This window comes from Protomyctophum bolini, assembly GCF_963924005.1.
Source record: "Protomyctophum bolini genome assembly, chromosome: 17".
Lineage (NCBI taxonomy): Eukaryota > Metazoa > Chordata > Actinopteri > Myctophiformes > Myctophidae > Protomyctophum > Protomyctophum bolini.
In genome coordinates this window covers 20,825,506-20,850,949 of record NC_137878.1, presented here as the reverse complement: position 1 = coordinate 20,850,949, position 25,444 = coordinate 20,825,506, and the positions used below count along the sequence as shown (strand labels likewise).

Genomic DNA, 25,444 nt, shown 5'->3' with positions numbered 1-25,444 from the left:
CTCGCAGATCAAATCCAGAGAAGAGGCAGAAAGGTGAGAGACAGGCAGCAGAGCAAGAACAAAGGTAGGGGGTGTGTAGGTGTGGTGTGGTGTGGTTGGTGTGTGTGTGTGTGTGTGTGTGTGTGTGTGTGTGTGAGTGTGTGTGAGTGTGTTTGCGCGCACGCGCACGTGCATGCGTGTGTGTGTTTCTTCTCGTGCACTTTGGAGAAGAAGACACATCAGATGAAAGTGGACATGTTTTCTCCCTCTGTTTGTCTGCCTCCTTTAATTTTCTCTCTCTCTCTCACACCCCTGCTCAACCCATCCCAATGGTTAGAATGGCTTAAATGCAGATGACACATTCCATGTGAATGTGTAAAGAATATATTTGGCAATTAGCCCTTAACATAGCTTGAGGAGAGCGCCTGTGACCAGATGAAATTTTTTTATTGAAATTTATTGAAAAGATTTCCAGCACAGGATGAAATCCTCTACGCCAGACTCACAACAGACATAAATACATATTTAAAATTCACAAGTACATACATACATAAATACTTTCGTATTCCTTTTTTTTTCTTTTTTCTTTTTCTTTTTTACACTTTAAAAACAACCAAGTTCATGTGGACCCGCCCTCTTTGGTTTTTTTTTTTTATATCTTAGTTATACATAATACTCTTTCAAGTCCTGTATTTACTATTTACCAGTCTATGACCTTACAAGCCAGCCCTATAGTTATACAAAAAACCTTTTGTTGACCAAAATTTGTCAAGTCTATTCTTAAAAGTATTGACTGAAGGAGCCTGGACCACTTCCTCCGGAAGTGTATTCCATGCTCTGACAGCTCTAAGTGTAAAGAAATTCTTTCTCTTTTCTGAGTGACAATTTAGTGGTAAGAGTTTAAGAGAATTCCCTCTCAACTCATACCTGCTGTCCCAAAAATGGACAACAGGCTCGGCTGTAAAGTCATATATCTGGTGAACAAGTTTATAGACCTCGATCATATCTCCTCTATGCCTCCTGTACACTAACGTTGGTAACTGTAAGTGTCTTAACCTTTCTTCATATGACCTTTCTTTCAACCCTGGTATTAGTTTAGTAGCCCTTCTCTGAACCTTCTCTATTTTCTCTATGTATTTGATTTTGTAGGGGCACCAGACTGAGCTTGCAATTTCAAGATGTGATCTCACCAAGGATTTATATAACGGAATAAATAGTTCTTTTCGTAAATTTAAAAAGGTTCTTCTTATTATCGCCAACATGGAGTTTGCCTTTTTTACTTTTTCAGAGATGTGTATTTCAAATTCTAGTGAACTATCAACCACCACCCCTATATCCTTTTCTTCCTCTACTTGATGAATCACTAGATCTCCAACTGTATAATTAGCCAAGTTGTCAGTTCTTCTCCCAATGTGCAACTGTTTGCATTTATCTGGATTTAATTTCAGTAGCCACCTGTCACACCAATTGCTGGTACTTTGGAGGTCTGCTTGGAGTTGTGCTGTGTCTGTGTCATTGACTATAGTTCTAAATATTTTTGTGTCGTCCGCAAAAAGGTAGACGTCGGATTGTATCTCACTTGGTAGATCGTTTATATAAATAACAAAAAGTACAGGTCCCAATACAGATCCCTGTGGGACTCCAGAGGTCACTGACTTCCAATCTGAAGTGGCTCCATTAACCACCACCTTTTGTTTCCTGTTACTGAGAAAGTCCTGTACCCAACCTATAACTCTGTTGTCTATAAAGTAAGACCTTAATTTTGACACCAGTCTCTTATGGGGAACTTTATCAAAAGCTTTTTGGAAATCCATATAAATGCAGTCAACCGACTGTCCTCTATCTAAAGATGCTGACCATTTATCAAGAACTGTAAGAAGTTGAAGTGTGGTTGATCTTCCAGACATAAAGCCGTACTGGCTGTTACTAAAGAGTTTGTTGGACTTCATATGCTCTACAATGTGTGTCCTGATTAGTTTTTCCATTGTTTTACATATAACAGATGTCAGGCTGACAGGTCTGTAGTTCCCTGCCAGTGCCTTACTTCCTTTTTTAAATATTGCACTGATTTGTGCCTCTTTCCAACCACTTGGTAAAGTTGCTTCCTCCAGAGTTTTGTTAAATAGCAATGTTACTGGTTCAGCAATCACACAGGCTAGTTCTTTTACTATCCTAGGGTGTATTGCGTCTGGCCCGGGTGATTTGTAAATATTCATGCTCTGTAGCAGTTTTTTTGTGTCCTCAGTTGTTATTATAAACTGTTCTGCATGCTGAACTTCCACTCTTGGCAGTTCAGGTATAATATGCCCTTCAGGTTCATTCACAAATACACTACTAAAATAGTCTGAAAGTATTTCTGCCTTATCCGAGTCCTTCTCTGTTTTTGGGGAGTTCTTATTGTCTTGATTGACATATAGATCTCCTACTGTTGTTTTAATTTTTGTCCTTTTATTAATGTAGTCCCAAATAACCTTCGGTTTCAGTTTAGATTGTCTTGCTAACTCTTCTTCATATTGAATTCTCAGATTTCTTGTTCTCGTTCTCACACAGTTTCTCACTCTACGGTAATCTTTTTGTATCTCTGGATCTTTACTTTTCCTGGCCTTTTTCGCAAGAGCGTTTTTCTCCTTTATTTTATTTTTTGTAATACTATCCAAGGGGAAAGTGTGCTTCCTATTCCATGTCCTGCTCTTGCTATTTGGGACATATTTATCCTCTATTTCTTTCAACTTTAATTTTAATAATCTCCAAATAGAATTGACATCATAGTCAGAGAAGTATTCCCCCCAGTTAAATATTTCCAGCTCTCTGATTGCTGCCTCAAAGTTTCCTTTGTTGTAATTCTTTCTTATTTTTTCGTTTTTTCTCATTTTTGTACAACATATTACCTTAAACAACAAAACACAGTGGTCACTTTTCCCTAGTGGGCCCAAATACTGAACATCCTCAACCATATTCTCCTCGTTCGTAAGTATAAGGTCCAATACATGTGGTGTGTCGTCCCCTCTCCACCTTGTTGGCTCCATTACATGTTGAAACATCAATGCGTTCTGAACACAGTCCAAAAATGTGTTTTCTAATGTGGCTCCGTCTCCCTTTGCATCAAGTAGATTCCAATTTATATTTGGCAAGTTAAAATCTCCCATAATTAATTCATGTGAATATTTCATAGATGACAACTCCTCGATTAAAACCAAAAGATTTTCATTATTGGTCTCTGTACCTCTATCTGTCGGTGACCTATAAACTAAACCCACAATCAATTTCTCATTGTTGCTACATTTGATCTCCACAAAAATATTCTCTTGAAACTCTGTCGCCAGTGTAACTTCTTTAGCTTCTAGTGATCTATGAATATAAAGCAGTAAGCCTCTCCCTACATCATTGTCAACATTCTTGGAAAACATATTGTAGCCGTCAACTTCATCTAAATTAAAATCCATTGGGTTCATGTTATGCTTCGATTGCTTTGCTTTAACTTCCGTAATACCAATAATCTGTATGAGTGGGTGCATTTTCAAACGAGCAGTAAATTCATGCATTTTGTTGTGGAGTTGGTCCGCGTTTGTATATAGACATAATACGCTATCTAGGGGGGAAGAATTACTGCCCTGATATGTCTGGGGTGCAAGATCATGGTCATAGTCAAGTCACGGTGTCTTTGGGATTCTCACCACTCTCCTAGCCCAGGGAGGGCCCCGGACTTTGTAGGTGAATTCCCCCGTCGAATTTCGTCGCTTTTCCTTTGCCTCTTCATACAGCTCCTTCTCCTTTTCTCTCTCCGTCCTTGTAAGGTCGTTAGCAATTCTTATGTTTTCGTGTTTATCCGTTTGATGTAACGCTGCGATCTTCTTGAACAAGCTCGTTTTTAGTTCCATGCTCTGCAGTGTGACCAGAACTGGCCTCCCCCCTCTCTCTGGATCCTCCGTGGTTTCGCTGTTGTATTTCCCGAGCCGGGTCACTCTCACAAATGAATCGGCATTCGTGCGGACTTTGCACGTTTTGAATACGTCTTTTACAGTATCCAAGTCCCTCTGTTGTCTCTCCTCTCCGCTGTCCAGGCTTGGCTCTTTTATTCCAAACACGACGATATTTCTTTCCCTTGATTTACGTTCGTCTAATTCAGTCAGGACACTGTTAAAGGCAAGTGATTTCTCCTTCGGATCGGCATTCTTCACCACATCAGCCCAGCTTGGTGCGGCCTTTTCCACGTCGTTCAGTCGCTCCCGAATCATTTCGGCAACTTTATTCTCCAATCTTGACTCCAACTCGAGCAGCCGCTCCTCAAACCGTTGGGTAATAAGTTGGCATTTTTCTTCGATCAGCTGTTCCACAGCAATGCTCTTTTCCACGCTGTCCTCACAACATTGGCAAAACCACATTATGCCTGTGTCTTGTTTCTGCAGAATCACATACTCCACCTCGTCCTTCTTCAAGCACGTAATGCAGTAGTTTTTCTTACATCGTTTACAGACCAGTGTTTTTTTGCCCAGTCCACCTGTATGGCAAAGTTGGCAGGCCCCGTCCACCTGCAATCCACAGCCGTCGGGTGGCTTCTCCCCCACGCCATTCTCCGCATTGTTTGATCTCTTTCCATTATGGTTGCCATTTCCTTTTGTTTTGGCTTTATCTGCCATTATGCGAGTCCTTCAACTGCACTTGTATCAATTTATATCACAATTAAACTGAAACAATCACACAAACAATCTCAGTACTCAGCCGAAAAACCTCCCGGCCGCCATCTTGGTTTTTGGATTCCACCTGATTGTAACACTGTGACCAGATGGAGACCACCTGAATGTAACACTCAACCTATTACCCATGGAACAATAACCCATTAGTGTGCTACATGCACACATCAATCTATGTCCAACACACTCTGTGTGTGTTGTATAGAGGAAGTTTCAAAAATGTGAGAAGCGTGTGCATGTGAGCACCTTTCATGGATTTGTGTGTGTGTGTGTGTGTGTGTGCATGTTCGCGTGTGTGTGTGTCCGTGTGGCAGCCAGATGACCGCTGGTAATTGCTTGTTTCACTCCCCCAGTGAGGGGTTAATAACACAAGTTACCCTTTATTTCTTCCGTCACCTTCCACTGTCCAATTCTGACGGTGATTCTCACCCTGGACAGCCTCCAGTCACTCACTCACTCGCACGCACGCACGCGCGCGGGCAGGCACGCACACACACACACACACACACACACACACACACACACACACACACACACACACACACACACACACACACACACACACACACACACACACACACACACACACACACACACACACACACACACACACACACACACACACACAATGAGAGAGACTGTATAGCGTTCACATTCAGGTAAGGCTTACAAGTGCAGTGCACCACTACGCAATATAGTGCACACGCACACGTTTGCGTGGTGATTCATGTGCTTAGACCCACTCCCTGATTCGCTCAATAGGTATTTACAGCCATTTAACCTTGCCTTAAGGGAGAAGAAAGAACACATATCGAATGGAGAGCCAGTGTGAGCTCATAAGCGCTCCATAGATTATGGATGGACTCTGTACATGTGGGTCCGATAAGCCGCCAATGGCCTGCTATGTGGTTTCATTCAGCAGACATATGGTGTGTCCCATAGCAGAGACTTTAAATCACATGAGATAATGCTGCCATATAGGTGCAGGTATAGTGCATTAAGACGCTAATCTCCCTGTACCAGATCCATTAAAATGGCTGTTCAGCACATTGCCTGTATCATAAATGTCCCGAGAGAGAAGCATTAATAGAGGCGCCAGAGCAGAGAGCAACTGCTGAAAACGGGTTTACCATCTTCACTCGGCAACCATTTTGCTTTGCGTCAAACTCATGCGATTATGGCCACGCTCACGCGGAAGGATTAGCACTCCATCAAATGTCATAAGTTACTTAACATAATCAAAGCAGCCATCAAATTGATTGAGAGGCTGTGGTGACATGGCATGAGAAGGTGTGATAAATCTAGATTATTATTCGTCGTCGACAGACCGTTTCCATTTGAGGGCCAGCTTATCAGCCAGAGCCATAATGTTGGCGAGCCAGAGGTTGGTTACCGAGGGCTGCGACAATTGCTGGGCCATAATAGTTCATCACATACACATATCCATACAGTTATTAAGCCACAACGAGAAGACAGCATCTCATCAAAGTTGCAACCATGGTGGTCATGTTTGTCATGCCGAGGTCCTTCAAGCTCCACAGTGACGTTACTCACGGTGACACTGGGCTTTTTGCACACAGAATAACTCTTCCTACATCCGGGCCGCTTCCCTACTTCCTTCACAGGTGTTACCGATTATACTAATTAAGGCTCTGTTCCATTTAGTGTGCAGTGGTTCTCAAACTTTTGAATTTCATGGAACCCCATAACTTTGAGAGTGTACAAATGGAACCAAATGGACGTTTACGGGTCCATTTGGTTCCATTTGTATACTCTCAGAGTAACACACCCGTACAGGGCCATTTGGAACCCACTCGAGGACACTTTGAGACCCACTGGTGTAGCAGAGTGCTGCCAGTGAGCCAACACGCACACTATAGCAGTACCCTGACTCTGCTTGACCAGAATGGAACAGAGCCTTTATTAGTATCATCGGTAACACCTATGAAGGAAGTAGGGAAGGTGCCAAAGTTCTTTCCAAAATGGTGTGTATGCACAGAGCCCATTCAGTGCACGGCGGTACCTTAGCATGAGCATGATGGTGGGCTGCTAGGACTAGAGAAGTAAAGTAAAGATATTCTCTCAGTGGGTTTATACCCACTTACAGTACATACAGCACTTTAGAGACCAGTATTATACAACAGATACTCAATGCTATAGCAAACAATGCAAGACGCATAATTCTCTTCGATGTTTAATACATGGCAATGCAATCACCTACATCTGAGAATACAATTGATTACTGTATCTTAGGAGTTTCTAATCAAAGAAAGTGCCTGAGTGCTGTGAATGTAATTTACAAGACTTTAACAACTTTAGCAAAGCGTCATTTAGCAAATAGGTTTTTGCATTTGTACGAGTGGACAGTAAAAAAAAAAAACATATCCTATAGGTCCTTTACTTTCTCCCTCTAAACTCAATCTCTTTGCCACAAATAACCGATGTGCACGATTGACGTATTGCGACGCGGTGTGAGTTTATTGTACGGCTGTTTCTGGTGCATGTTCGCAGAAAAGCTATAGGGTGTTAACACACCGGCCTGAAAAGTGCAGGATCCACCTCTGCTAGAAGGCCCCACCTGCCTCATTCCCAAGTGATTGGAGAGAGAGATTGGCAACAGCTATATTACATTTATACGTAATTACATTCCGAAATGGTCTACACCTTTAAGGCGGGGAGGTGCAATTCCGAGGAGATCTCGAAGTAGTCTCCTGAATCTCCGGTCATTGGCCTGCTATAGGTTTAGGATGGCCAGGCAAATTGGGATGGGGGGGGGGGGGGGGGGGGGACGGGGGGGGGGACGGACGCTGACGATGGCATGGTGAGATGAGATCGGGTTGCCAGGACACTTGAGCCGTGAGGGGAGTAAAAATGCCATCCAGCCCCAAGCAATAAAATCTATCAAGAGGACTGTAGCTCACTCCTGGGCATGTGATCTACTGTAGGTATTAAGGGATGCTTTTTACTGCTCATGTGTGATGACCATCTGTAGTGTCTCAAGTGCTATTTATACACATAATGGCATGTGCTTCTCTATGTCCACAGATTCCAACTCCCTTGAATACAGCTTCAATATTTCCATCCTGGATCATCGTGTTGAAGACCCCCCCCCCCCCCCCCCCCCCCCCCCCCCATTTACGCTATGTTCAGCTGATTGCTGGCAAGCATAATATCCAGCAATGCTGAGTTGAGCTATTAAGGTGAGGCAAAATATGCTGCCTCAGGCCCCACGTCCCCCTACTTCAACTGAACGTTATTGTCACTTCACAAGTTTAGGGATGTAAAAAAAAAGGTGGAGAGAGATAGAGAAAAAAAATGGTCATACAGCATCAATATGGGTATGTGAAATATGTACATAAAGTGTGTAGATGTGGGACTGACTGAAGCAAGGGGTAGATAGCAGCCGATGTATTAACAGATACCGGTATGTACACAAGGTTCATGCATGGTTCATGTGTGTCTAAATCATAATGGAACAATGTTTGTTTAAGCAATATTTGACAGCAAGTGGAGAGAGACAAGACTTGGTAGAAATGGTAGGAAGAAGGGATGTGAGGGAGAGGCAAAGGACTTCGTATGAGTCGGGTCGGATTCGAACCCTGGTTGGCTGCATAAGGCCTGAAGCTTAAAGGTATGCGCTCTACCAGGTGAGCCTCCGGGGTGCCCCAAAAAGAGGCACAATTCTGAATGTGGAAATGTGTGGTTGAATGAAGGGATCTCCAATTTGTGTGTCAAACAATGTCAAACAATTTCAAAAGGAAACAAAAACAAAATAATAATGTCAACATTTTCAAAATGCTATTTGTCATACAACGAAGTATGCAGGGCTTGCTTAAATGGTTACTAAATTGGAATAAACATATAACTTTGACAAGGATGGAAGACATCAGCCACTCTGATGGATGACTTTGAACAGAACCAAATGAATAGATGCTGCAGACGTTCAAAAACAAGCAATGCAAGACACACTTAAATGACGATAACGGTAATGGTCCTATCGTCTATTCACCGACCGGCTGTTTTCTCCCGGGAGAGGGAGAGAGAGAGACAATGACAGAGAGATATAAAATGACGGCCACGTGCACTCTCACGCAAAGTCCAAAAAGTGTCAATGGCAGCACTCATTGAAGCTGTGATGACGGATGAGACAGCCACTTCTAACAAAAGAGAGTGATCAAGCATGTCATATCAGTAAAGCAATAAAGGGACTTCACGTCTTTATTGCTTTACTGATATGACATGCTTGAGCCAGTGCTTTTTCCTGTTTTCTGGTATAGGCTACAGCTGTGATGCGGCGGCATATATGCACAACGTGTAGCAAAACAAATCTAGTGTTATCCGAAACTGATTTCCGAAACTGAATAAATATAAACACAACAAATGCCTTGTTTAAAAAAAAAGAAGAAAAAAAAATACTTTTTTTAACTGCTGTAAACGAAAATGCGTTCATTGACAGATTTTGCTGTCTATGGAAATCACATGCATCTTTTAACTGGTAGCACTATATTACCGACTCACCGAATCACTACTGTTTTTAAAAAATGAGGCATTTTTCATGCTTTATCACGGTTTGAGTAAAGCTAGAGAGCCTACTTGGACCAGCATGAATATGACATGAAAACAAGGACGAATACATTAAAGCCCATGGCATAAGGATTTGCTCGTGCCTCGCCGATTTGCACAGTACCGTCAGCTCGTCACGTTTAATCGCAGAGTGTCCTGATTCAGAATTCCGCACACGGCTTGCTGCCATAGCAATGGGAGAAACAGCGTTGTTTTGTATCAATGATGAAAGCATCTAAAGTGGCACTTCCCAACTTTGTGCAATATGGTCACAATGTTTTGAAAACCTCAACCTTCCCAAAGGTTTGAGTTAGTTGCATAGTGAGCCCTTCTTTTCTCTCTCTCTCTTTTTTTGTTTATTTTATACATTATTTTGTGACGTGAAAATAGTCAATCTGCAAGCTCACAATGTGTCGCAGGCGCAGCACACCATGAGAGGTTGTCGATTTGCTTTGATTGATTGATGTATTCAATACTTTATTAGACAGGAATGCAAACAGCTTTACCATCTTGCAAACAGGTATAAATCATGCCTTATTTGAGCTGTGTGTGCCATTAAGCTGTGTTTCAATTAGCATCTCAGTTTACGAGGGTTTCCAGTGAGCACTGGTACATTCAGCCACATGTGCCTTGGTCACGAAGCCTTTAACATACAGTAGCCCGTGGGCCGTGGCCATTTATCAGCCAACAAACAATTCAATTCTGCCATTTATTGCCCGTCTTTACTACAAACCACCTCACCTTCATATCATCTGAGCACACTCCGGGGGACTGTTAGCGTGCAGAGACCAAACATCATGAAACCTAAGCCACCAGCCACCAATATGAAGGGCACTTGGACATACTTCTTCTTCCGGACCCAATGTGTAGTGTGTGTTACAGTACCATACATTAGCAGCCGTATGTGTGTGTGTGTGTGTGTGTGTGTGTGTGTGTGTGTGTGTGTGTGTGTGTGTGTGTGTGTGTGTGTTCACAGCATGCACAGGCACGGTATTTCATAGGAGCTTGGTGGCCTCTCGCCCCTTGCTTAATTACATAGGCAGCCCTTGTGACAGCCTCATTTCATCTGGCTGTCTAATTGTTATGAAGGTGGCACAGGGGGAATGCATGATGACACAGCCCCTGGTCACACGCTTTAGTGGGGAGACCATAAATTACCCACCGCATCTGTGCAGGGACCACAGGCCTCCTCCAACACAGCACCGTCTCTCTGTGTGCCTTCATGCAAGGCACTGCCGTGTTACGGTTCCTGTCAACATTTTGATTTGATTCTCCCCACTCACCTTACACGCCCCTCCCCTCTCCCCCACCCTCTCCTATCTCTGTGTGTTTCTCTCTCTCTCTCTGTGGTATGTGACTCTGTTTAACCGTGCCTGTAATTACTTCAGCAATAGAGTCTTAACCACTACGGATTGCCAAATTTGCATTCAACTTTCTGTGTGCCGTCTAAAGCAATTACAGTACAGCCAGTGGACCACAGTCAGTCTCAAGCTGCCTCACCCACTCCGTCTCACTCTCTGTCAGTCAACGCACACACACACACACACACACACACACACACACACACACACACACACACACACACACACACACACACACACACACACACACACACACACACACACACACCTTTAGGCCTTGTACAGACTCAGTGATGCTATGCAACAATGGACAGTGAGACTCAGCCAATTGTCTCCATGGCAACTCTGCAGTTGGCAAATTGATACTGTACATCTGAAATCAGAACTGATAACCACTAGACAGTGGCCTTGTGGTTAGAGTGTCCCCTTTGTCAGGGGTTTGATCCCCGGCCAGGTCATACCAAAGAGTGTAAAAATGGGACCCAATGCCTCCCTGCTAGGCACTCAGCATCAATGGATTGGATTGGGGGGTTAAATCAACTAATCAAATGATTCCCGAGCGCGGCATGGCTGCAGCTCACCGCTCCTTGGCTGCGGCTCACCGCTCCAAGAGATGGGTCAAATGCAGAGAACACATTGCACTGCGGTAACGTGTGTGACAAATCGTATGACTTTGACTAACCATTTATCCCTCTGGGTGGGAATTCCACCGGCCCACTACTACACTTATACCCCCACAAACACATGCCTGCACGTAATCCGATTTGACTCTAGTGAAAGTACAACCCTATTGGCAGATAAATATTACAGTACCAAAGTGCTTAATGAATGTTGTGAATCTGCAAAGTAACTAGTAACTAAAGTCGAATAATTGTAGTGGATTAACAAGTAGCCATACAATATTTGCCTCTGAAATATACTGGAGTAGGCTAGAGGTTTATTACAAAATTGAAATACTAAATGTACCGCACAATTGCACATTACTTAGGCAAATGTTACCCCGCATCAATGCATAGAAAGCATACACAGCTAGAGCTCCAGCCAGTGTATAGTATCCTCACACACAGCAATCAGTAGTCACTCACACAGTCTGCACAGGGTCACTATTTGAACATGCCCAATCTATCACACAGGCAGTGGCATCAGAGAAGATTATTATGCATTACAAGCTCATTTTGTTCCCCAAACTTTATTCTTCTGTGTGTATTGAATTTGAACACGGCACATTATTATTTATAGCAACAGGCAGTGGAGGAACAGAAGAAAATCCCTTATTCAGGAGAAATTCCTAACATTGTTTCGTGACCTCGATTTCTACGTTCTCTCTGTCTAAGAAAGATTTAAATGTTCACAAAGAAGACAGAAATCACTGTTTAGAGAGAGAGAGAGAGACATGTTTTGTTTGGGATACGTACATCTCACATTGTCCCTCTCAGCTAAATCATTTGGGATTAAGGATAGAGTATATCTTTGTTGGCTTGACATTTAGACACTCAATCGTACATTGAAGCAAGAATGTTCGACTTACATCTTTCACCACCAATGTTGCTGGCTTAATTAGGTCTACTGGTATACTTGATTTGCTCTGAGAAATTAGCAAACAATTAAATGTAATATTGAAAGACCAGAAAAATCACATTGTCTCTCTAGAAGCGTTTATATTCCAAATGAGATGCCTCCTGAAGTCAGAAATAAAAACAGAAGATTGCTCTTTTGGTCAAAACCATGGAGATCGCCCTAGCTTTATGAGCCATTCTAATCAAGCCGTAAACAAGGAAGTGAACTGTAGTGCGCATGCACGAAACACAAGGAGTACGCTGAAGAAGGAAAGGCCAACCAAAAAACAAACAAAAAAATAAAAACTAAACTAAATACGCCTATACACGTCCGTGTATACACGTCCTTAGCATAATTAGTGAACATACACTCCTCACACACATACAGACCTCCTTCAGAGGCTGTCTTCTTCCAAATGGGACCAGAGACAGGAGCATGGCTTTGTGACACTGAACTGGACAACGATACACGAAAGACGAAGAAGAACCTACACTGATGACTAAGCCTGACGAAAACAGGCATGACCAGATCCCTTTAGAGGACCTCCTCATTACACAAGATTCGTTCACACAAATTATGGACTTGCATTTAAATTCAGGAAAATGATTGCTAGAAAACAGCTGGTTCTCCGATGTGTGGCCAATGGCCATACAATAAAAGTATTACAATAATTACAATGTTTCTACTATTCAAAGTAGGGTTGGTAATGTAATGTAAGATGTAATTTCCAATCATTAATTTTGTTGTATATACTCTCTGACTGAGAATTATCTGCACAACACTAAAGTTACAAGGCCTTATATGCTCATACACTTACGTTCTGTATTCCTGGATACCAAATGGTCAGCTGTTAGTGTAGTTCTAGCTAATTATAATGGTCAGTAGTTATTATGGTGGGAAAAATAATAATCCTGGGGGAAATTATCTGGTGGGCCTCTACCTCCCTGAACCCATCGATCATTAGCTAACAAATGTATTTGGAAAAAACAAAGAGGAGGCAATACACTCAATGCACAGCCACACATGCATTCATACACAGTCCATGGTGGTCGCGCGCACGCGCACGCACGCACACACGCACACGCAAACACACAGTATATCTAAAAGCTGAGTCATGATTAAATGGCTGAGATGCTAAATGTGTTTGTGTGTCACGTGGAAGGCACCAAACAGCTCGTGCTGTATGACAGACAGAAACATTAAGAAAGGTCATTAAAAAGGCATACAAATATTAAACATCACATGCACTTGTGTGCAATCTCAAATTTGGTACACCCAAGCACACAAAGCTGGCCAATCAAATCATCTCAAATTTGATACACACAAACACACAAAGTTGGGCATAGGTATGCCCCTCAAAAACTATGATGTATTATATTTTGTTTAAGGAGGTAGGCGATCTGTCAAGATCGAAACGTTGTCATTTGTTAGTCAATAAAGTAATTATTTATCAAACGAATGGTGTGCGGGCCCTATACCTCCTTCCATAATTGCCTTATTGGCCCTGCACCCACTGTCGAGGTAAGTGTAAGTAAGTGTCGAGGTAAGTGTAAGTGTAGGTATGCTCTAATATTTTTGTTTAAACCAATGGGAAATTATTGGTAACTCATGTTAACAAATTCAATCATTGGGTTTTTTTGTAACAATTGGGCCTATATCTCATCATTACGTTCCTGTATGTTTATTATATTACAATTTATAGCGCTTTTCAAGGTACCCAAAGTCGCTTTACAGAACAAAATAAAAAGTTTTATTAGAAAAAAAACTAGTTATAAAGTTAAAAGGTTAAAAACTAGAAACTAAGGTAGGCAGACACAGTGGGGGGAGGGGAATTATGTAGGAAAAGCAAGTCTGAAAAGGTGGGTTTTAAGTGTGCGCCTGTGCGGTTGTTGAAGGCTTTGTATGTGATGTATTTTAAAGTCAATTCTGAATTTGACTGGGAGCCAGTGCAATTCACGGAGTGCAGTTATTTGAACACAGTTAAAAATGTGGTGTTATAAATAAATATGATGCTCATGCTATCTGTAGTATTAAAACATTATGATGCGTTATATTTTGTTTAAAAAAACATGATTGATGAGTGAAATTCATGGTAGCTTAAAATTTCATTGATTGGGAGTATTTTTGTTTTGTTAAGAAGAGCAAGCATTGTATGGGGTTAATATGATCTGTGGGAGCCACTGCAGTGAGTGTGTGTTCTAGCCCTGACGGTAGAGAGGGACGGACAGCATTTTTAAGCCACCAGACCCCCAGAGAGAGAGGGAGTTGTGGGCGCCTGGGAACCCGCCAAAGCTGGAAGTGCAGGTGGGCAAAGTACATGCATGAGCAAAAGAGCACACAGCTGGTGTTTAACACAGAGCGTTCGTTCATGAATCGATTCAAGCACGTTCATGGAGGTTAGAACTTTTTTTGGCCACCAAATGTTGGTGCTTCAAGCTCCACGGAGCAACTTCCATTGAAATAAATAGCTGGGGCGGGGCAGTCCGCTCCCTAGTTTAACTCTATGATAGACTCCCATTATCAGAAAGGAATGCGGAACTACAGCCCATAACACCCCGCTTTGGGTCACAACTCTGTCTCTAGTTTGACAGCAACAAAGAAGCCAAAAACATACAAAGTGAAGAATGACAGCTATAGATTTACATGCAGTGTTGATTTCGTCGACTAATACTATGACAAAAAATGTTCGTCGACTACCTTTTTTCACTGACAAAAACTACATAAAAACGAAATAACGACTAAGCCATGATGACTAAAACTATGCCTAAATACACTGTCGATTTTGTTAACAAATAAAAACTAGACTAACTATGTTAGGAAGGGACTAGTGGACAAGAGGTTCAGTATAAGTCATTTTACACTTGGTTGCATGCTGACAATAGCAGAATCTACAAGCTCAACGTGTCAACGCGTTGTGGACGGCATCAAGGCCCGCCAAAATACATTTTAGTCGACTAAATCAACTGTAGATTTAGTCGACTGAAATCATGATATTTAATCGACTGAAATCATGATATTTAGTCGACTAAAATTAGACTAAGATGTGACTGAAACTAAATGAAAACTATTCAAGAGACTATGACTAAAACTAAAATAGAAAATTGCTGCCAAAAACAACACTGTTTACATGCCTACTTAACGACGACCGAGGAATTATTATCCATACTGACTGGACTGCTAAAATTACAGTCTGTGTGTCTGTGATGAGATTACAGCCCGGCCTGTGCCCAAAATAAATGGTGGGTTATGAACAGAAATGAGCGTCAAGTTCAGCCAGGAAACAGTTGCTGGCGGCCGTCCATTGGGCCGCCAGCTCAACTCCATGTCTGCATCCACTCATCCAATCACACACTCATTTCATTCTCAGACTGCTCTATTTCATCTGGATGTTTGCACTGATCAGTGATCATTCCTGCATGCTTGCTTTCTGCCGTCATGCTGCTGCTGCTGCTGCTGTTCTCACCACTGCCGTCTTGCTCAGACACTGCTGCTCACCCGCCACCACCCCAGCTACCACCTGTTGTGTTGGATCTGCTGTATACTATATGGGGGGATTGAGAGTCCCTTTGGTTGGGACTGATGTGCTTTATCAGACGTAAAAGCAGATCCAATTCATCGCCAAACGGTAATACATATATTGCTCATTTTAAATTCAATAAACACATATTCTATCCATTCGTGAGCTGTCCTGGCTCAACTGAATATGGCTGGAGGTGCTCAATGTGGCCAATGTGAAATCTAAGACACCTGAATTAGTACTTATTTATTTTAAATTGCACGCATGTGAGTCTCTTTTTGTCCTCCACTACTCAAGTACTCATAGAGTATAAGTTAGGCTCCCATGAGAGAGAGAGAGAGAGAGAGAGAGACACAGACTATAGCATTCACTTTCTGGGTGCAGGGGTGGACTGAAAAAGCCACATTTGCCTGCATGGTGAAAAAGCCATCATGAAAATGTGTCAGGTTGGACTATCCTCATGGGCCCTCCTGTACTACACTATGAAGCAGCGGCTTTAGATGCTCTGAATCAATACAATCTGTCAGCACCTGCTCTGTCTCGCTCTCCAAGGGCCACATAATGAAAAACATTACATAAAAGGCAAATATTACTGTGGGGACGCCGTCAGATATACCAAACAAACCGCGCTGCACACAAACTCACAATGCACTCTCACGGGCTGTCACAAGTATATGGGAAAGTAATAACCACAAATATGCACAGTCAGTGGCAGACAGAAGCTCCGAGTTCTTTCTGGTTATAAAATGGTTATTATTAGCCCAAAGAAATTAAATTAGCTTTTGCTTGTCCCCCTATACAGCGTGATCGATATTTATCCAAGATGCAAATTTAAGTTGAACTACTCTCACTCCCGATCCACTTCTAACAAAAGCCCAGCTTGCTATCTATTCCTGTTTGCTCAGGCTTGGGTTTTATTTCCTGTAAACTTCTTCACATCCTCAGACTCACCCAGGACTAGTCACGCTCACAGGGCACCAAATAGCCTACACTAGGACGCCGACTACAAATATTGACACAGTCGCCCGGGGCGCCACGACAGAGGCATCTGTGACTCCAAATGGAGCATGGCAATGCAAGTAGGAGGCTCACAGTCTTAAAGATGGAGTGCCGTGATTTTTGTATTTTATCCAGTTTTTCATGTCTACGAGGTGACAGTATACTTCATTACACCCCAGCTTGGCGTGGTTGCTATGTGCAATGATGTCTTCACTTTGTATTTATCCCCTCCCCTAACCCCTCCCCCTTTAGCATACAACAACAGCTGTGGGTGTGGCTTCAGTTCAGGTGGATCACCCATCAGGCACTGTGTCCACATAATACATTAACAAATACTGTACACTTTCCTCCTTATATAATAATACGTTTTAGGGTGGAAAAGAATAAGCAAATATGCACATGCAGGAGAGGAAGAGAAGAGTGAATAATGCACTTTGAAAACTCCTCTCCCTCTCCAACATGCCGGCGTCTTCAATCATTTGACCTAGCGTCTCCCTGACCTTAAACATCTGCCCGTTTTCCGTCGTTTGCTCTCGCCTGCCCATTTATATCTATCTCCCTACCCGTCTCTCTCCCACCCGTCACTCGTTCTATCTCTGGCTTAGTGTGGCGGGGGTCGGGCAGAGGTTGATGTGTGAAGGGCTGACAGTGGAGCTTCTCCAAGTGGCAATGAAGATCTTAAGCCTGTTTGTCAGTGTGTAGCACTTGGCCAGGCTCAGCCCCCGCCCCCCCAGGACACACGCACGCACACACGCACGCACGCACGCACGCACGCACACTCATGCCTAGTCTAAATTAAAACATCAGACTCTGCCTCACAGGGCATTCAGCTATCAGTATACAGTCGGCACGCTTAATCAAATATGACCACTCACCCACCGATTGTGACTTGGTGCAGTACAGGGGAAAGGACACAGGGATTAAACGGACTGAAACACTACAGCTACACCCACAGGCACACACAACGAGCTATACTTTATTTTATATAACGTAGAGCTCATTTAGCCGTCTTTATTGTGCCTCTGGCTGCTCTCAACAACCACATTTGCACATGGGAAGGAATAAAGCCTTATCGTGCACATGCACACACATCATAAACAGGTGCCAACTGTACAGATATAAGTGAATAGACAGAGTCACACATGCTCAAATTCATCTGAGCAAACACACATGAAACCCACACACACATACTTACACTATATAGTACACAAAGATGGACTACTATGACATAATAACTAAGGGCTATATTGTGGATTTATCATCTGCTGTATGTTGTGGAAGTGGTGATGTGCTCTTAACTTTTATCATCACATTCAGAATTCAGAATTCAGAATTCATTCAGAATTCAGAATTCAGCTCTATAGATCTCAAAGTGGGGTCCAGGATAAAGTATTGATAATTAGGAACAAAATTGACCATTTTAAAGGAGCATTCAGTGATTTGGAAAACCTCCCGGTCTGTCCCAGTAACAAGATGTGCACATGCACACAATACAGTGGGGGGACACGCGACAGGCCAACAGCACACACACACCAAGGCCCACCCCTGCTCGATCATGATTGGTGGAAGGCCCCTCTCTATCCTGATTGGATGTAGGCTGGGCCACCTAGCCAAAAACGAAACCTAAGGTTTTTTGACCCCCAGGGGTTAACTGGGGACAGGGAGGAACTCCTTATAAATTATGATCAGCACACTCTATAGTAGGGAGGATTATCACAACAAAACCAAGAAGAAGTGATATTTGAATTAAGTGAAATCACTGAATATGCCTTTTATTTAAGTTCTATAACTATGAGAATGTATACCCTCTTCAATTTAACAAATTAACAATAAGGATTTGACTGTGACGGAAATGGTATAGGAATGTTGAGAAATGGGAAGGATGCCATCTAGCAGGAGGTAGGAAGGCGGGTTGACCCTAAACACTAAACCTGATGCTCAGGTCAGGTGGGCCCCAGGGGGAGCAGAGTGTGGCTTGGATGGAGCCTGCTTCTCCAAGGGTTAGTGACAGAGCCATGGGGCTTGTCAGAGGAACAATGACCCAGCCAGGGTGCACTGATCCAGGGAAGACCAAGCTGTTCCCTGGCCTCTGGTCCATACAATACAATAACATCTTGTGCATGTGTGCCGGCAAGCGTGCACATGCACAAAATAATGTGCACTCATGCACATGGCAACACGAAAGCATGCAGACACACATGGTAACCATACACAAACACGCACTTCCAGCATGCGCACGTACACATGCACGCACACACACACACACACACACACACACACACACACACACACACACACGTTCACATCTGTGTGCGCATGCATGTGAGAGTCACACACACAACATCCCAGTGTTAGTGCAAGCATATGAGCAGATAACTATGCTGTTAGTATCCGCCGTGATGACACACATTCGCAAGCCCTATAAAAGTGCCACAGATCAGGGCAGTTTCCATATATCTCCGGCTGATATGTGTCACAACATCATCTGTGTTGGAACTCCAACAGCTGCTCAAATGATAATCCCATGATGGCACAGTCATTATACCCCACCTCTCTCATTTTGTGTCTCTCTGATCTCCCATCTTGTCATTTTCCTTTTCCTCTCTCTCTCTCTCTCCTCCCCCAGCTCTCTTGACTTTCTCTCTCTCTCTCTCTCTCTCTCTCTCTCTCTCATTAATGCATTCTGTGAACTTTGTGAAGCATCACATTTATTGTCATTATCGGTTAGAAATCTGCATCACACTCACCCCAGTCCCATTATATGAACGCCTACATGTAATGGATCCCCACTGAAAGCCACAAAACACCCAGGTGGAGGCTGTGCATGTCTGAATTGGACATTTGTTCTTTTCCATTCAAAGCAGAGGGGCACTATAAGGACAACCTATACATGCATGGACATAATAATCTTTATAGGGCTGGCTGTGATCGTCAATTCGTCTTTGCACAGACGTAAGAACTATAAACATGCCACAGATGGCTCTGTAGGAATACAATATATAGGATGCCTCTGCATGTGTTACATTCCATTATTGCAGGGATTCGACACTGGCGATGGGAATTGGTTTTGATGTGCATACTGCGAGAAGATAAGGCAGACGCTGCACGCTCAACAGATGGGCGGGAAGGAGAGGAGAGGGAAATGGCAAAGAGGAGGGAGAGCTTGGAGGCTGTTCTCTGACTGCGCTCCTGTTGCCGCGTGTCCCGCCTGTCATCCCCGCTCAGCATCACGACAGCCACCTGCTTGCTACTACTGGGGAGGCGAGGCGAAGCAAGGCATCTGGGGACCGCTTCTTGGACGCGGCGGCAGACACCGATCAACTCATTCTACATATAATAAATCAATGCTCGGAGGAATGTGTGTGTGTGTGTGTGTGTGTGTGGGGGGGGGGGTGATAATAATAATAAGCGGCACTGCGGCAGAGACGTTTTATCTCGCTGCGGACGGGCGCGCGTAAAAATCGGACGTTAAAATGAGCGATCGTGTCCACGGCTTTGAAAGAGCTGCGTGCGTGCTGTAAGGTGCAATATTAGCCTATGCCCCGCCCGCGTGCGCGCACACGCACACACACACACACACACACACACACACACACACACACACACGACACAGTGCATTATACACCCGTGACTCGTTAGCATTCCGCAGGAGAATGCGCTCACTCACTCAGGCGCATAGGCTATAGTGCGCACGGCACGGCTGAGAGGGAATATATACGGTGTCGGTCTATAAAGCTGTTCCAGACACTAGCCGACATGATAACCTCCCCCTGGCTGAGATTAGCCTATCTTGTCTTTAGAAACTGCCGCTGAATTGAATAAAGTTCCCGGGTGGTTAGAATAGTATAGGCCTAGCCTATACAGGATATAATGAGAGGGGAATGTGAGGCTGAACTCGAAACTAAATCCAACTATAGCCTCTATAATATATAGCCTCCAAGCCTCGTTACGCTATACTTAATGGATATGAGATTGAAAATAGAATAGGCTATAGCTATTCTGTTTGTATGGAGGGCGACTGTATAGGCTACGTGTCGCGCACGTAGCCTATACAGTGTGTGTGTGTGTGTGTGTGTGTGTGTGTGTGTGTGTGTGTGTGTGTGTGTGTGTGTGTGTGTGTGTGTGTGTGTGTGTGTGTGTGCGTGCGCGCGTTGCGCGGGGGGGTGGGGGGGCGCTTTGGCCACTGCGCAAAGTTACAGTATAGGTCTGCCAGCGGCTTGAGAGGCAACCATGAGCACCTCACAACCATCTCTCAGCTCTTCTCGCTGTCAGCTTTCAGAGTATAGGCTCTGAAAGCGAGTAGTACCGATTTTCCATCCGATATTTAGCTAATAGGCTATATGGCAGTGCAGGTCCAGTGCATTTTCGGTTGCTACTGTATACAATTGGGATTCTCCGGGTCCACTTGGGTTCGGGTTCACGGCTCTGGAGTCATTACTATTTACTAAGACATGTCCCCGCGGCTGACTGACTGCAGATAGAGGTTCTTATTACTCTCCCGGCATCGGCCAACCGGAGAGACCATTTCAACCAACCAATTCATTTCAATCACCTCCTATAGGCCTCGTCAAATAAAAGTCGTGCAGTATTCATCGTGGCTCCTCGTTCACAGTGCTATCACGATCAAAACCCCGAAAGCCTGGCAAAGCTTTCAGATCCGGGGCTAAAGCTTGGCGCAAAAATAGGCTTAGGCTACAACAGACGGCAGCGCTGCGTATAAGGTTTCTGTGCCCATTTTCACAGTGATGTAAAATGTATTAATAAACTTAATAAAGTGAGATTACCTGATCGTTGTTAGCAGTAGTTATTTGATGCGATGGTAATTCCCAGACCGGCTTCTTAGATGCAAATTAAGTTTCCCATCCATGGCACGTCTCAGATGGAGAGGGACTATCATTCACCCTCGCTACGCGGAATCTTCTCCCCACAAATCTTCTCTACGAGGCATTCCACTTCAGCGCCTCCGAAATGGACCAAAAATAAAATATGAGAAACAAGGGGGAAGGGGAGGAGGGGGCAACGACATGAAATCATTAAACAGCCATATAGCCAACGAAAAAAGGGGGGCCAAACATAAAATAGAACCGCAATGAAAAAATTATAAATAAATAAATAAAATAAAAAAACGAAAAGGGGGAAACGGTCGTGAGTGACGTCCAGTTTTGTTCACAAACTGCCGAAGTGCTCCTTGGTAAATCCACGTCGTATCTCCATGGTTTATTATACACATACAAGTACACTGTATTCCAAGCCGACGAGCGAAGGCGCTCACAAGCAGCGCTGCAGTGGATGAGTGGGATAAAGGTGTCCAAGTCCTCCTCCTCCGTAGCTCTTCATCTGAAGCGGAGAGAGATGGGGGGGAAAAAGGGATAACAAAAAAAACAATTCTCACTCCCGTCCCGGCGTCCGCTCTCCCCTCTCCTGTCGTCTGTTTGTTCTACCGTCCGGAGTGTGTTGTGTTGTGCGTCTGTCTCTGTCGAGTGTCGACAGCGGCTCTCTCTCTCTCTTCCTCTCTCTCGCCAGCTCTGGCATTTGCGATATCCACAGGCAGGCAGCGGCTCACAGACGGGCATCTGGGCTCCCTGCAGTCGCTTCAGCGCGGCGGACAGGGAATGCGCGCTCCCGCTCCGCTCCTCGTTTCTCTCCGCCGTGGAGCCGTGACTGAGGCGCGTTCACAACGTCTGACGTCAGCAAGCGCAGTTTCCAAATACAGCAAGCAAGTGTGCAGTCAGTGCACTGTGTGCAGTGTACGCGCAAGCGCGCGCACACACACACACACACACACACACACACACATGCTTGAGAAAATAGCAATTCGCCACAATTGTTTTACTTAATAGCCGTGTTCTGTGGTGAGCGTCAGCCTCAGATAGTCAGTCTTGCAATATATATGCCCTAAATTTAATTGTTATCGAAAAATATATACCTTAGCTGCCCGCCCCTGCCGCCTACATGATAAATGGCTAGGTATTCGACAGGCGAACGCAGCTGAAACATAATTAGCCTAATTGTGGGTGTGTTTCGTTTAAGTATACCGTTGTGTCTCGTGTGCCACTGCCAATGTGTCCATGCTGGCCTGCTGCCACACAGTTACACCAAAATGAAACTACAATTAAAGATCTTGAATTCAGCTGCGTTCACCAGCTGAATTGACAGACTGATTGCAACAACTGAATCCATTCTCTTCGGATCAAATAGTAATCTCAAAAAGGCAGATGGCTTCTTGGTTAGAGTTGGTGATGATATTATCACACGGAAGGATCAAATTACCTACCTAGGTTCCATCCTGGAGGCCAATCTTTCCGGTGATAAGATGGCCACCAACGTAATCAAAAAAGTCAATCAAAGAACAAGATTCCTCTACAGGATCTCCTCACTGGTCGACAAAAACACCTTGAAGACCTTAACAGGAGCCCTTGTACAAGGTTTCTTTGACTATGCATCCACCTCCTGGTACCACAGCACCTCAAAGGCCCTTAAAACAAGGCTCCAGACCTCCCAAAACAAACTGGTCAGGCTCCTACTTGGCCTCACCCCCCGAACCCACCTCACCCCTGCCCACTTTGACAGGCTGGGATGGCTTAGGGTCGACGACAGAGTACAGCATCTTGCAATGGGTCTGGTCCACAAGATTAGATACACCACCAAGATACCCATGTACCTGTCTAAATACTTCCTTAATGTAAACGAAGTCCACACCCACAACACCAGAGGGAGTGCAACAAACCATGTACAACCCAGATTCGGCACAAACAAGGGACTAAATTCTTTTCGCTCCTATGCGACCAAAATGTGGAACGCCCTACCAACAGTCATTAAGACATGTGAATCCCTTGGCTCCTTCAAAACTGCTCTCAAAGGGCACCTACGGATGGCTGCAATTCGAAACTGGCCTCTGTAAAAGCTGAATTTGTATCTGGATTGTACTATGTTTTTGTATGGACGTGGTGTTGGGTGCCTGCACATATGCACACATGGCATCAACGCATGGTGTTGTGTGCAGGCGCCCTACACTCTGTCTTTGTACTATGGATTGTACTATGTTTTTGTATGGACGTGGTGTTGGGTGCCTGCACATATGCACACATGGCATCAACGCATGGTGTTGTGTGCAGGCGCCCTACACTCTGTCTTTCGTTTTCTTTTCTTTTATCCCCCTGTTCCCCTCACTGTATATATACTTTTTTTCCCTTTTCGCTTCCTATATGATGAATTCCTGTTCTGTTCTTTAACTACATAGAAGTGTCTATTTGTTTGTCTCTAAATGTTTTGATGAATTGAACAATGTGGACCCTGTTGTAAACAAGTGTAAGGCTTAATTGGGTCGTCCACTCACAGTTAACAGTCTTTGTATTGAGTTTGTGCTTGAAATGTACTGTAATTCTGCAAACTGTTAATAAAGATTTCAATCAATCAATCAAAAACTCAACAAGTCCTAAGATTTAGTGACACATCACACACACACACACACACACAGCGAGAGAGAGAGAGAGAGAGAGAGAGAGAGAGAGAGAGAGAGAGAGAGAGATTTATTCATGATTAACTATAATTACATGTTTCGTGTCTGTTATGTTTGAATTAGACATTTGAGCAGGCCCAATATTTATTAGACATGTAGGCTATAGATGTGTGCTTATGAGAATGTTGTATTCAACTTCACTTCTAACCCTACAAAAATAGTGCACATAGCCTATGTGTTTGTATAGTCACCAGTGTTGGGACGTAAATAACGCGTCGTTACCGTTACTACATGGTGCGTTATTCCGTTACTCTTCCGTTATTTTTCATGTAGTCTCGATCGGGGGAGAATGAGAAGAACTGCATGTCATACACGTGGTGATGCGCAAGTTTGTTTACTCTGACTAGTGTCATGGCGGCGCCCATATCGCAAATGGCTATATTCCTCCTTATTTCCTTCAGCTGCTCCAATCCAGCACAAAGTACAGTCAAAGTAAGTTGTTGAGTCCCAGCAAATTATGATGATCCCATTCCCACCGGCTATACCACCGTGTGTTTGTTTATGTCGGTCGCGTGTGTGTGTGTGTGTGTGTGTGTGTGTGTGTCGTGTGCGCCGTGTATGCACATCATGTGAGCGAGCGAGCGAGAGAAAAAGAGAGAGAGACAGACAGACAGACAGACACTGAAAGAGGCTGCGCGTGTGCGTTCGTGTGTGTGTGTGTGTGTGTGTGTGTGTGTGAGACAGACGGCATATCTTTTCAAATGGGGGTCCACGGGCTAAAGTAGTGTCAATTTGGGGGTCCTTGACATGAAAGTTAGCCTAGTTTCTCATCATTTTGGACCGTGGGCTATAGCCCATATCGTACGGCATACTATGGCACGCCGTTTTTCATCATTTTTGAGGATTTGAAAAAAATGAAAAAATGAAAAAAATAGGTAGGAAATTTTGGAAAAAAAAATCCAGGCCCATGAATTAGAGGATAAAGCTCACATGTTACCCAAATAGTTGAATACACAAAAGCTAAGGCACTGGTGTCGTACTTCTGGTTTACCGGAACGGGGTTCAACTCCCTGCAGTGCCCTGCTCAATGTGTTGTATTTTCCAATTTCCGCAATTGCCAATTTCCGCAATTTCCAATGAACCATGTAAATACAACAAATTGAGCAGGGCACTGCAGGGAGTTGAACCCCGTTCCGGTAAACCAGAAGTCCGACACCAGTGCCTTAGTTTTTGTGTTGTTAATTTACAGGTCATACTATGGCACGCCGTTTTTCATCATTTTTGAGTATTTGAAAAAAATGAAAAAATGAAAAAAACG

General features: G+C 43.8%; 1 protein-coding gene across 1 annotated transcript in view; it reads right to left on the bottom strand.

The window, feature by feature from the left end:
* adgrb2 (adhesion G protein-coupled receptor B2) overlaps window positions 1-21,589 on the bottom strand; it is a 311,424-nt gene extending 289,835 nt beyond the window's left edge. Inside the window, exon 1 of the mRNA XM_080787040.1 lies at window positions 21,452-21,589. The gene's annotated coding sequence lies outside the window, so the exon portion shown is untranslated. The remainder of the gene's footprint in view (window positions 1-21,451) is intronic.
* Window positions 21,590-25,444: the final 3,855 nt, after the last annotated feature.